The sequence below is a fragment of the Rana temporaria genome, chromosome 2, assembly GCF_905171775.1.
Source record: "Rana temporaria chromosome 2, aRanTem1.1, whole genome shotgun sequence".
Classification (NCBI taxonomy): Eukaryota; Metazoa; Chordata; class Amphibia; order Anura; family Ranidae; genus Rana; species Rana temporaria.
In genome coordinates this window covers 176,754,970-176,767,496 of record NC_053490.1, presented here as the reverse complement: position 1 = coordinate 176,767,496, position 12,527 = coordinate 176,754,970, and the positions used below count along the sequence as shown (strand labels likewise).

Here is a 12,527-nt window from a genome sequence, read left to right as displayed (position 1 = left end):
AAAAATTGGTGCTCCCCAGCCGTAGGTCCCTCAGACAACAAACCTTGCAAACTTGTAGAGGAGATATGGGAATACATGTGTGACAAGTTCCGGGTCCAGGGGACCTACGACCAGCCGGTACTGGGTCCCCAAAGTCACTTGAGAAATTACCATTTAACATGGGAGTCTATGGAAGGGGTGCCAAGGTTTGAAAAATCAGTTCTCCCCGGCCGTAGGTCCCCCGGACAAGAACCTTTGCACACGTGTGCCAAAGAGGTCCAGGAGATCTACAGTCGGCCGGTACTGGGTCCCCCAAATCCAGGAGATCAGGCGCAAAAAGGTGACTCCAGTATAAGTCGAGGGGGGCATTTTCAGCACACAAAAAATATGCTGAAAAACTTGGCTTATACTCGAGTGGTCAATATCAAAAGTTCATCTCAATACTTTGTTATATATCCTTTGTTGACAATGAAAGAAGTCAAACATTTTCTGTAAGTCTTCACAAGGTTGTCACACACTGTTGCTGGTATGTTGGCCCATTCCTCCATGCAGATCTACTCTAACATGGACTTTCAACTCCCTCCAAAGGTTTCCTATGGGGTTGAAATCTGGAGACTGGCTAGGCCACTCCAGGATCTTAAAATGCTTCTTACGAAGCCACTTCTTCGTTGCCCAGCAACGTTTCATCTTCAATGCCTTTGCTGATGGGAGGAGGTTTGCACTTAAAATCTCACGATACATGGCCCATTCATTCTTTCATGTACATGGATCAGTCGTCCTGTTCCCTTTTGCAGAGAAACAGTCCCAAAGCATGATGTTGCCACCCCCATGCTTCACAGTATGTATGGGGTTCTTTGGTTGCAACTCAGCATTCTCTCTCCTCCAAACATGACGAGTTGTGTTTTTACCAAACAGTTCTACTTTGGTTTCATCTGACCATATGACATTCTCCCAATCCTCTTCTGGATCATCCAAATGCTCTCTAGCAAACCTCAGACGGGCCCAGACATGTATTGGCTTAAGCAGTGGGACACGTCTGGCACTGCAGTATCTGAGTCCCTGGCGGCGTAGTGTGTTACTGATGGTAGTCTTTGTTACGTTGGTCCCAGTTCTCTGCAGGTCATTCACTAGGTCCCCTCGTGTGGTTCTGGGATTTTTGCTCACCGTTCTTGTGATCATTTTGACCCCACGGGGTGAGATCTTGCATGGAGCCCCAGATCGAGGGAGATTATCAGTGGTCTTATATGTCTTCCATTTTCTAATTATTGCTCTCACAGTTGATTTTGTCACACCAAGCTGCTTGCCTATTGCAGATTCAGTCTTCCTAGCCTGGTGCAGGTCTACAATTGTGTTTCTGGTGTCCTTCGACAGCTCTTTGGTCTTCACCATAGTGGAGTTTGGAGTGTGACTGTTTGAGGTTGTGGACAGGTACCTTTTATACTGATAACAAGTTCAAACAGGTGCCATTAATACAGGTACTGAGTGGAGGACAGAGGAACATCTTAAAGAAGAAGATACAGGTCTGTGAGAGCCAGAAATCTTGCTTGTTTGTAGGTGAACAAATACTTATTTTCCACCATAATTTTCATATAAATTCTTTCCAAATGACACAATGTGATTGTCTGTCTGGATTTGTTTCCACATTTTGTCTTTCATAGTTGAGGTATACCTATGATGACAATTACAGGCCTCTCTCATGTTTTAAGTGGGAGAACTTGCACAATTGGTGGCTGACTAAATACTTTTTCCCCCACTGTGTATATATATATATATATATATATATATATATATATATATATATATATATATATATATATATATATATATATATATATATATATATATATATATATATATATATATATATATATATATATACGATAAGTGGACTGCAACTGTCTATGGTATTGAAAAAGCACGAACTTCCGTGTGAAACATGTCTACCTGCCTTTTCCCTCCCCTGCCTGATCAGTTGTGGTTGTTTTTATGGACTTTGTTCTATAATAAAGCAGTTCTTTTGCAAGTATTGAGTGTGCAGCCATCCCATAATTTGTATATCTGAGAGGCTACAGCAGTGGCTGGGCATGCACCTCAATTGTTGTGCAGTCTGAGCATCATGGCCGGCTAACATCACTTGTAAGCAGTGGTTTCTTATTGTACACCCTTTAACTTAATCGCTCTGAGTGAAACCTGGCTTTAGGAATCTAAATCTGCCTTTTTAGCTGCCCTCTCCCATGGTGACCTCCACTGGACTCACTCACTCAGACCCACTGGATGTGAGGGAGGTGAAATTGGATTCCTTCTATCCCCACAAAGTACTTAACACGTTCTTTCTATACCTACATCTCTATCTCTGTCCTCTTGAAGCCCACTGTATTCTTCTCTTTTCTCCAATTGTTCTGAGGATTACTGTGATTAATTGGCCTCCAGGACCAGACCTATTTATTGACAACTTCTCTGCCTTGCTACCCTATTGTCTATACTCTGAAATACCCCTTTCATTTTTGGTGACTTTAATATGCCTGTTAACATCCTACCTATTTTTCAGCTCCTCAACTTAACCTTGTCTTCTGGCCTAGGGCAATAAACACACGTTTACGCAAACTGACAGCAATGCCCTTAACCTTGTATTCTCCCACCTCTAAATTCCTCATCTCAAATACCCCTTTTCTTCTCTCTCTGACCACAACCGTATCAGTGTCTTGCCCTCTAAATCTTAAACCCCCTACCCCTTCAAAGAGAAAACAAATACCTGTAGAAACCTTTGCCAGTTTAACCCTACTTTTCTCTAATTTTAACCCACCTGTCTGTTCAACTTAATACCCATTATTTATCTCCAAATGTCTAGAGTGCCTAGTCTACAACTGTCTGAGCCACTATGTCACTGTTTAACAAAAATGTCAACCCATTTTAACATGGCTTGACAACACTCCACAGAAACTGATCCCCAAAAATAAATATTTTTCCTGGTTCTCCTATCTATCTGCGTACACCTTCAGTGCCACCTACAACTCCATCTACTCCCCTTATCTCTCTCTTTCTGTAGAGGTTTCCAAAGCCCTGCACTTGTTCTCTATCTACATCTTCCCAGGTAAGCTCACCCCTTATGTCTCCGAGTCATCATGCATTACTAACTTCCAAATTTACATAGTTGCATTAATGTCACATCACTGCCTAAACTCAATCTTTAAAAAATTGAGATTTTAATATTCTTCCCACTGTGTCCCCTTCACCAACTTCTGCATCAAGATTAACAACACTACAATCAATCACACCATTAAGCCAAGGTGTTAGGTGAAATACAGGACTCTCCTTTTGGCCCCAGGTCCAATCACTGTCCAAATCTTGCTGCCTTCATCTTCAAAACATTTTCAAATTTTACCCCTTCATGACAAATGACACCACAAAACTTCTAATGCATTGCCTTGTTATCTCTTGCCTCGACTATTGCAACTCCCTCCTTGTTAGTGTACCTCTACTCCTAACCAACCACAGTATTTAGCTCACCAAATGCATAGCATTCAAAATAATAACTACAACATACAAAACCCATCTACAAATCTGCCTCAAGCCTCATAACCATTCCTATCTCATAATATCACTCAAACCATCCTTTACTGCTGTTTAGTCACCTTGTTGTCTTATCTCTTTAGGGAAGCCCCTCCCATGTCTACCTATAATCCATCACATACCTTTTGTATCACTTGCCTCCTGCATAATTTCCCAATTCTGGCGGCAAGTGACAGTGTGATTTGGGTCAAGTGTTACAGAATGTAAGTTCAGAATGGCTATAGAGTGCCTCAGGGACCATAATTACATATAATGTCAGAAATAATGACATTCCAGGACTGTATCAGCCGACAAAAGACTTACTAGCAGTGTAAATAACAGAAGAGTTGGAGATCTCTAGAAAATATATACCTCCCCTTTGCTATAAAAAGTAAACAAAGGAACATGATAAATTTATGCATAATCTAGATTTAATTTACTGCAACATTTAAAATAATTTAATTTCTCATTATTCTATTACTTTTGTAAAGAAAAAAAAAAACAGTAAATAGCGTGTGTGTGTGTGTGTGTGTGTGTATATATATATATATATATATATATATATATATATATGTGTGTGTGTGTGTGTGTGAATAAGCTCAAAAGTATCATGGTTTTGGTACATTTTTATTTAAATTTTGTATTTAGCGCTTATAAAAATGATTCTTTCTATCGTGTTTTATAACTTGTGTAATACTTTTAGTTAACAATAAAACCATCCATAAAATAGTACACTGCATAGTAGGCTTTTTTTATTAGAAAGCCCAGCCCTGCCTGCTCACTTTGTAATTGCCTATATCTAATTAAAAATACATATGTCTCTGAATGAATATAAGAAAGGAAAGTGTTCCTCCTTTAACTGATTAAAGTTATCAGGGGTAGTCTCAGTTCAGTTCAAGCACAGGTTTGGACTGAACTTTGCCTGTTAGGGCATTCCCCAAACACCAGCATTTTCGCTAGTTTGGCTGGAGCACAATGTTATATATAGTAGTGTTTTTTTACTACTACCAAATATGACATCTTCTTTCTTTCACTGTCAATGGTTGTTAAGAAAGCAGCGGGTGGCACCTGCAGCATGCTTAGCAACCAATGATGTTTTCCAGGCACCACTCATTTGCTGGTCAGGAATCTACAGCCATGTGAACAAAGGGTCAAGGATAGAGAGTGACAGTCCACATGCCCATATTTGGACATTGACATTGACAAAATATGGTCATGTCCTTATTTGCTCAACAACATCACCAGGTATACCTTGCCTTGTGATGTTGGGATGCTCATTGTTTAGTGTTAGGACCACAGATTACAGGGTGCCTTGGCGCGGCTCTGTGGTCCACGCATGCATTTGCAAATGTGTGCAGACCAAACCCCTGTTTTTAACACATACTGTAGACAGGTTAATTGGTTTTCTGCAAGCTGGTCGATAAGTAGGCTTGTTTTTTCCCTGGGCATTCCCCAGGTTACCTTGCCTATGTGTTCTTATTCCAAATGACAGCTCGTGAAGCTGTTATTCATAGCAATTGAGCAATGGGATCACTATGCATTTCTTAACCATTCATATAGGGGGGGCAGTATCTAAAGGCCTTCTTTTGTTTAAAGGTATTCCAGATTCCAATAAGTCCCTTACCCAGAGACCTGTGCTACCACTGCACCAGAGTTGTGGGGAAGAGGACCTTGTCTTCATCAACATGGGGAGAATGTGTTTTGCCAGGTGGCTCCTCCTGGCAAAGTACCCCCCAATGTTGAGGGCATGAGGCCTGGTATGGTTAATAAGGGGGCTGCACACCCTTCTGCCCCTTTCCTGGACTGTCAGGCTGCAGGCTCAGACAAGGGTTTGGTATTTTGGGGGACCCCACCGTTTTTATTCTTTTTTTATAGGGTCCATGCATTTTTTTATTTTTATTTTTTTGACATCCATACAAAACTCTTTTTCAAAGTTAGAGGACTGGCATATATTTTTAGAGGGAACCACAATCTGTTTTTCTTTTTTGTGTGGGGTCCCTCATTAACATTCATACAAGACCCTCAATTAGTATAAGGATCTGGTGTACCTGAAGGGAATTTCCAACCATGTATTTGCAAGCACAGGGGAACAGATGTGAGATGTCATTTATTGTTAATTTAAACAGATTTGTTTAATTCCCTGTAAATGTCAGTTTTACTGTAGTAGATTGTATACATGGTACAAAAGTGCCACTTCACAGGAAGTCTCAGGATATGTTAATCAAGGGAATTTTGCATTTTTAATGTTGTCCATAAACATTATTAACATTACATTAACATTACATATACTGTATGCAGCTCCACTGCACTGGGATTTATTTCTGTGGGGCTGCATATATGCGTATCTCCGTTTATGCTGGGAGTGTGCCACACAGTGCACTCCCAGCACAGAGACCGGGGTCTCACTGAGAGCCCCGGGCCCTGTACTAACCATCAGGACCTGGATCTCTCAATTCAGGGTCACCTGATTGCTGTGGTAGCCTCTGATTGGCTACCACAGTGATCAGTCACTATGAGGCCTGCCCCTGTGTTTTTCTCTCTCTATGTAAATGGAGAGGAAAGATACATGTCCTTTATCCCGAAAGAGGACATTGCAGTCGTGGTGGGAACAATCATCAATTCCAGACTCGACTATGCAAATGCCCTCTATCTAGCACTCCCCAAATACCAAATCACTCGTCTGCAAGTCGTTCAAAATACGGCCTCTCGACTAGTGACTGGGAAAAAAACATGGGAATCAATCTCACCTTCACTGAGATCCCTTCATTGGTTGCCAGTAAAAGACAGAATCACTTTCAAGGCACTCTGCCTAATACATAAGTGTATTCAAGGCAACGCCCCCCAATATCTATGCGAAAAAATAAAAGCCCATAACCCCAATCACATTCTGCGATCCACCAATCAAAACCTCCTCCAGATACCCAAAGCCAGATACAAGTCCAGAGGAGATCGAAGATTTGCAGTCCAGGGACCTCGTCTGTGGAATGCACTACCAACCACCATCCGACTGGAGTCGGACCACTTGGCCTTCAGGAGAAAGATTAAAACCCATCTCTTCTGAGGTCAAGGGGTTCCTTACCCATGAAATGGATACAGCGCCCAGAGGCGATTTAGTTTGCATGTGTTGCGCTTTACAAGTCTCTCTCTCGCTCTCTCTCTCTCTCTCACAATGTGCAGTGAGGGACAAAAAAGTGTGGCTGAAAAAATAAAGAATAAAATACAAAATAAAGAAAAAATACCTAGCTCAGGGTTTGCTTTGGTCAGTGCCAGGGTTAGTGTTTGAGTCTAGTAAGGGTCAAAGGTCACGGCCAGGGTCAGAGTCAATATATTTTGGGCAGGATATTTTTTTCTAAATTAGCATCAGTGTCAGTGTGTTTTAGGTAGGACAAGAAAAAAGCAAAATGCACACTATTGCTTCTGTGCTGTACTATGTGCACAAACAACAACTGGCATACACATATGTGGTATCACTGCTAACAAGAAATATACAGCTACATTTAATTTTTATTTTATTTTTTTACTGTTTTGGGACAGTTTTTCTTTTGATAATACAAAAAAATCAGGAGATATCCATAACTATTTACTACCGAATTAAATCCCAATTTGTCCTGAAAAAACAAGGTATAATCCACCTGGATGAACAAAGTAGTTGTGATGTTATGTACGGTTTTACTAACACATGTCAAAATTGAAAAATTGTGCTTAGGCATTAAGATTTGTTTTACCCTTAGGTGTGAAGGGGTTAGAATGGCTGCTCATTACCAAGCAGAATTAAATACCTTGGTTCATATTAATCAGGGCACTGCCCAGCTTCCCATACCATTTGTTTTACAATGCGTTCCTTATTATTTTAGAAATATGCATTTTTTTTACATTTTGTCATTTTACATTGACTTCAATGGAGCTTGGATTCACCATCTCAATCTTAGTAATGTTTGGTGAACCTGCCCTAAACCAAACTCAGGTAACTTTGGCTCATCTCTAATTGTGGGTTGATTTATTTTATTTTTTTATAATTTAGTCCTGACCATAATATATAAAATCATATGTACAAAATGCTATATATATTGAAAACAGAAATCTGTCTTACTGTCTCAGCATTTACTTATAAAATCTTAGAAAATCACTGGAAAAGTTCATGTTTAAAAATTAACATTAAATAATGTTCTGAGATACCCTAACCCTCTTATACTACAGTTGCTAGCAACCATTAGCTGAAAGATGAGTGCAGCTCACCCAAGCATGATATTTTAATAAATGGCACACAGCCAGGAATCTAAATATAGCTCCCAATGCAAAATGCAGCTATTTATCAAACAAAATATTATATAATAAATGTCTAATAAAATTACATGAAAAAAACCTGCAGTCAGTAGTGAGGTAGCTTTGGTCAAGCATAACATACAAAAGGGTCTTAAGCTGATGACACCCTATATTATCTAAATAACATTCATGGCATGAGAGACAAAGAGTATTTTCCAAACAAACTTGGCAAGCAGAGTTTCTGTGGTAAAAGAGTAAATTACTGATTTTAAGATTAATAGCAGTGGATCATTAAATTTGCATGCTCTTTAAAACCACTGGCCTCTACCCATGTCAATGAGCCTTCTATTTACAGGTTATTTCTACGTCTGAATTTAGGCTGAAATCCTATATAAGTTTATCCAATGTGTGTTGTAATAAGGTCTATAATCACTTTTCCATACCAACTGCTAATCAGTTTACAAATTTAAAATGTATAAAATAATCAGTGTTCCACTAATGCAAAACATGTAATGTAATGTATATTAGCAGCTAGCTAAATGGTATAGACATCCAATTAAACCAGATAAAAACAAAGACTAGTGGTGCTTAATACAATCTTTATTATCTTTTACAATAATTATATTATTTACAGTATAGATTCCTTTTTTAACTGATTCCTCTGCAGAAAACATGGTAACCTCTAATAAATCCTCCGCCACAGGCGTGAGCATTTGCCTCCACCCTTAACTGAATAAGTAGAAACACCTTTAACCGAAGCAGTAGCAAACTACTGTGTATCCACCTCCAAACAAATGTCACACCATGCAACTTACCAGATTCTTAGAACCCATAAAACAAATAGTCTAGTAGTGGTAAATACAAGGTTATCACAGAAGCGAGTAATCCACTTTAGCTGCCATATCTTTTTGTTCCATAAACACAAGCAGCTTAGTAGAGGCACATCCTTTACCCCTAGACTCAAGTGGCTTCTATTGCTAATAATACTAGACCAACGGTATCCATGAATCTAATGGTTTTGCATCTAAGCTGCTTAGGTGGTTTAAAGTGACTTTCAATGACAACTAGCTAATATAGATTTGTCCATATATTTAAAGCCTGAATATGTTTTATTTAATATTATTACAGGTAGTTATTTAGCACCAACAATTTTCCCAGGACTTTATATACTGTATATTCACATCAGCCCCTGATCTCAAGGAGCTTATGATCTATGGTCCCATTCCCACATTCACATACTAGGTCCAAATTATATTGAAGCCAGTTAAAGGGGTTGTAAAGGTTTGTGTTTTTTCACCTTAATGCATCCTATGCATTAAGGTGAAAAAACACCTGGCAAACATTGGCCCCCCAGCCCCCCGTTTTACTTACCTGAGCCCGTTCACCTGCTCAGCTCATCTCCGGCGTCCTCTTCTCCACTGAGTCTCGGCGTTGATTGGATAGATTGATAGAAGCACACCCATTGGCTCCCGCTGCTGTCAATCAAATCCAATGACGGCCCGCTGGGGAGGGGGGGCGAGTCATACACTATGTACACCGAGTGTATGACACGGGAGCCTGCACGTAAGCTAACCTCCTTGGGAGAGAGATTCCTAGAGGGGGTTAGCTATTGTGGGGAGGAGCCACGAGAGCCACCGTGGGATCCCAGAACAGGAGGATCAGGGCTGCTCTGTGCAAAACGAACTGCACAGTGGAGGTAAGTATGACATGTTTGTTATTTTTTTTTCTTAAATGAACCTTTACAACCTCTTTAACCTACAAGCATGTCTTTTGGAGTGTGGGAAAAACTTGAGCACTCGGAGCAAACCAACTCAAGCACAGGGAGAACATGTAAACGCCATACATTTCTAAAAGGAACCTGTCATCTTCATTAATTTGGAAAGTGGTTGGAAGATGTAATTTATTCTTTGATATATTGTAACACAGATAATGGCATTTTATTTATTTATTTCCTGATCTAAAGTGCTCCAATTTTAGACATAGGATAGTGTTATTTATTAATTGTGCATTTATAATTTTGTTCTAGATACTTTCAGTAAACAATTTAAATATGTTTTGCAGACAGACTGTAAGGATGATTGTTCACAGTTTTTAATTTCCTTCATCATATTTTGGCCGAGCTTTCCCCCATATGTATGACATTAAGCACATCTATTTTGAATTAATTTCATTTTTTTTAATAATTAATCTTAATTTAAAATAAAATTAAGATGTTTATCTAATCTGAATAATCTATTCAGGTTCCTTCTTCCATTTTGTTTAAGTGGAAGTGGAACTTTTAAAGCCATGGACAAGAGGAATCAAATATTGAGTATGCATAAAACAATTTATGTATGTACTGTATGGCATAACAGCTTAAAATTATTACAGTAACCTCTGCTGTTGGCTAATTATAAACAACACATCTTGAGAGCTAGGAACACAAGTCATATTATTCATTTTGAAAAACATAATTTTCTCATATTCAATTTTTTGCAATATATTGCTTTACATCACTGTTTAAATATAGAACTTTGCAAAAACAACAAAAAAGTTCAACATTCCTACCAATGAAAAGGTCTACAATAAACATTTACAAGAATTAAAACAACTAGTGTTTGCAAGGTGTATATACAGTGATCAGCATGAGTTAGCAATGCTTAAATATACTGTATGCTCTTCTACTTGTGCTGACAACCTGGTACAATATAAGCTTCACAAAGTAATATGTGATAAATCCTAATCTCTGGAACTGTATAAGGTACCCTGAGTTATTCTCAGCCTTTATATCTAAAATCACCTTAATTTCAAACTACCTGAGGCAAGGGTCCCATCTGTCAAAATATCATTGGTATCTTTCCTCTAGAATGTGCATCTGTGTTAGGTTTAATGAATGTAAATCCAGAACGTGGCCAATGTCTTTAGTGTTAGCATTACACAGTAGATTGCCCTTTTATATATGTAAACATTTTTACATAGTTGTCCTAATACAGTTCCTCGCTCTCTCTACTTCATTCCTCATCTAAAAGTTCCCATAGATTTGAGAGAACAGTTGAACAAGCAGGCATGACCTGACTACCCTCAGGCACAACTCTGGACTAATCTATCCATAAATATAAATGCTTGGTTAGGCTAAGTAGTCGTATTTATTGTCATGGACAGAAGAAAAGATAGGTAGACACTGCTTGTGCTGCTATTTAAAGGGGACTAGCAAGTGAACCTGTTTGATTGTTTCTCTAAAAATCATGTGCAAGGCTCCTTGTTGCCCCATCTGGCTAAAATCAGTTGGATCAGGCTATTATTTTCTTAAAGGGGTTGTAAAGGTTTTTTTTTCTAAATAGGTTCCTTTAAGCTAGTGCATTGTTGGTTCACTTACCTTTTTCCTTAAATTTCCCTTCTAAATGTTTTTTTTTTCTTTGTCTGAATTTCTCACTTCCTGTTTCTCCTCAGTAAGCTTGCCCCCATCATCCGAGCGGTGGTTAGTCAGCCAGAATAGCTTACTGAACAGCTTACTGAGAAGGAACAGGAAGTGAGAAATTCAGACAAATAAAACAAAAAAACATTTAGAAGGGAAATCAAAGGAAAAGGTAAATGAACCAACAATGCACTAGCTTAAAGAAACCAATTTAGAAAATAATAAACAAACCTTTACAAACCCTTTAGCTTCCTTAAAATCCTACATAATGACAGCTGGCTGTCAGTTATATGTTCTCTGTTGTCCATATTTCTGCATAGTAATAGGATAATATATAAATGATTACACAAACTTTTACAGGTATTTATCAATACCTTTAAAATGCGCAAACGGCTTTTATATTGAACTGGTAACGGCATACATAGCAACTGAGAAAAGTTATATCAAACTGTAATATCATTACTTGATTTCCTAATCCCCTTGGAATTGGGTTATAATGTACAGCCACTTAACAAACAGTACAGCTCATAGCATAGTTATTGAATATAAAGCAAATAACCAAACACATGCAATTTAGTACTCTGGAAAAAAGTGAGTCACTCTTATGTAAAGCTTTAGAAAATGTAACAGCAATAGGATCGTACCTGTGAAATCGGCTGAATCAGAAGTAAAACAGGTTCCAACAGTGTAAATGGTATTTGTCTTCTTTAAAAGCAGACCCCTTTAGAGAGATATCCATTGACATTGCAAACTGAACTTTCCTGCAAGCTCAAACACATCCACGATGATGCATATAATCATCAGGAAACAAGAACAGTTCACTGAAGATCCCACTGCAGTTCGATCCTAATATGCAGTAGCTGATCCAGTGACTTGCATCCTTTTCTTAGTTAAAATTCTGAGCAGACATCCCTGCTACCCTGAGTTTACTTGATGAGTTTAACCCTGTGGAAGCTGCACAGCAGAGAATAAATGATTTTGACAGGACCTTCCATTGAGCTGCAGACATAGCTACTGTCAGATTCTCTGTTCTCATTCCTCTCTTTCTAGCTTTCTTGTTAGCTCGGATTACTATTAGTCAGATTGCTAGAAGCAGGGAAATGGGCGTAAGCGAAGAGGTTTCTTGGCTTTTGACTCATTCTTTAAGCCCTTCCCAGTAAGAGAAGGTTTATTGTGAGAGTGTCATTTTACTTACAACTCCACCTCGTTATCTCTGCTACGTCTCCCCTTGCTGCTTCCATTGTGCATTACCACCATGCACACATTAATGGGATGTATTCACATTCTATGACTCATTTCAGGATAATCGTTAATAGGGGGCATGCTAAAGAAAGCAAACTGA

At 38.8% G+C, this 12,527-nt stretch overlaps 1 protein-coding gene across 1 annotated transcript in view; it reads right to left on the bottom strand.

The window, feature by feature from the left end:
• The window catches only part of SLITRK6 (SLIT and NTRK like family member 6), a 79,349-nt gene extending 67,052 nt beyond the window's left edge, over positions 1 to 12,297 (bottom strand). The window contains exon 1 of the mRNA XM_040336090.1: positions 11,830 to 12,297. The gene's annotated coding sequence lies outside the window, so the exon portion shown is untranslated. The remainder of the gene's footprint in view (positions 1 to 11,829) is intronic.
• Positions 12,298 to 12,527: the final 230 nt, after the last annotated feature.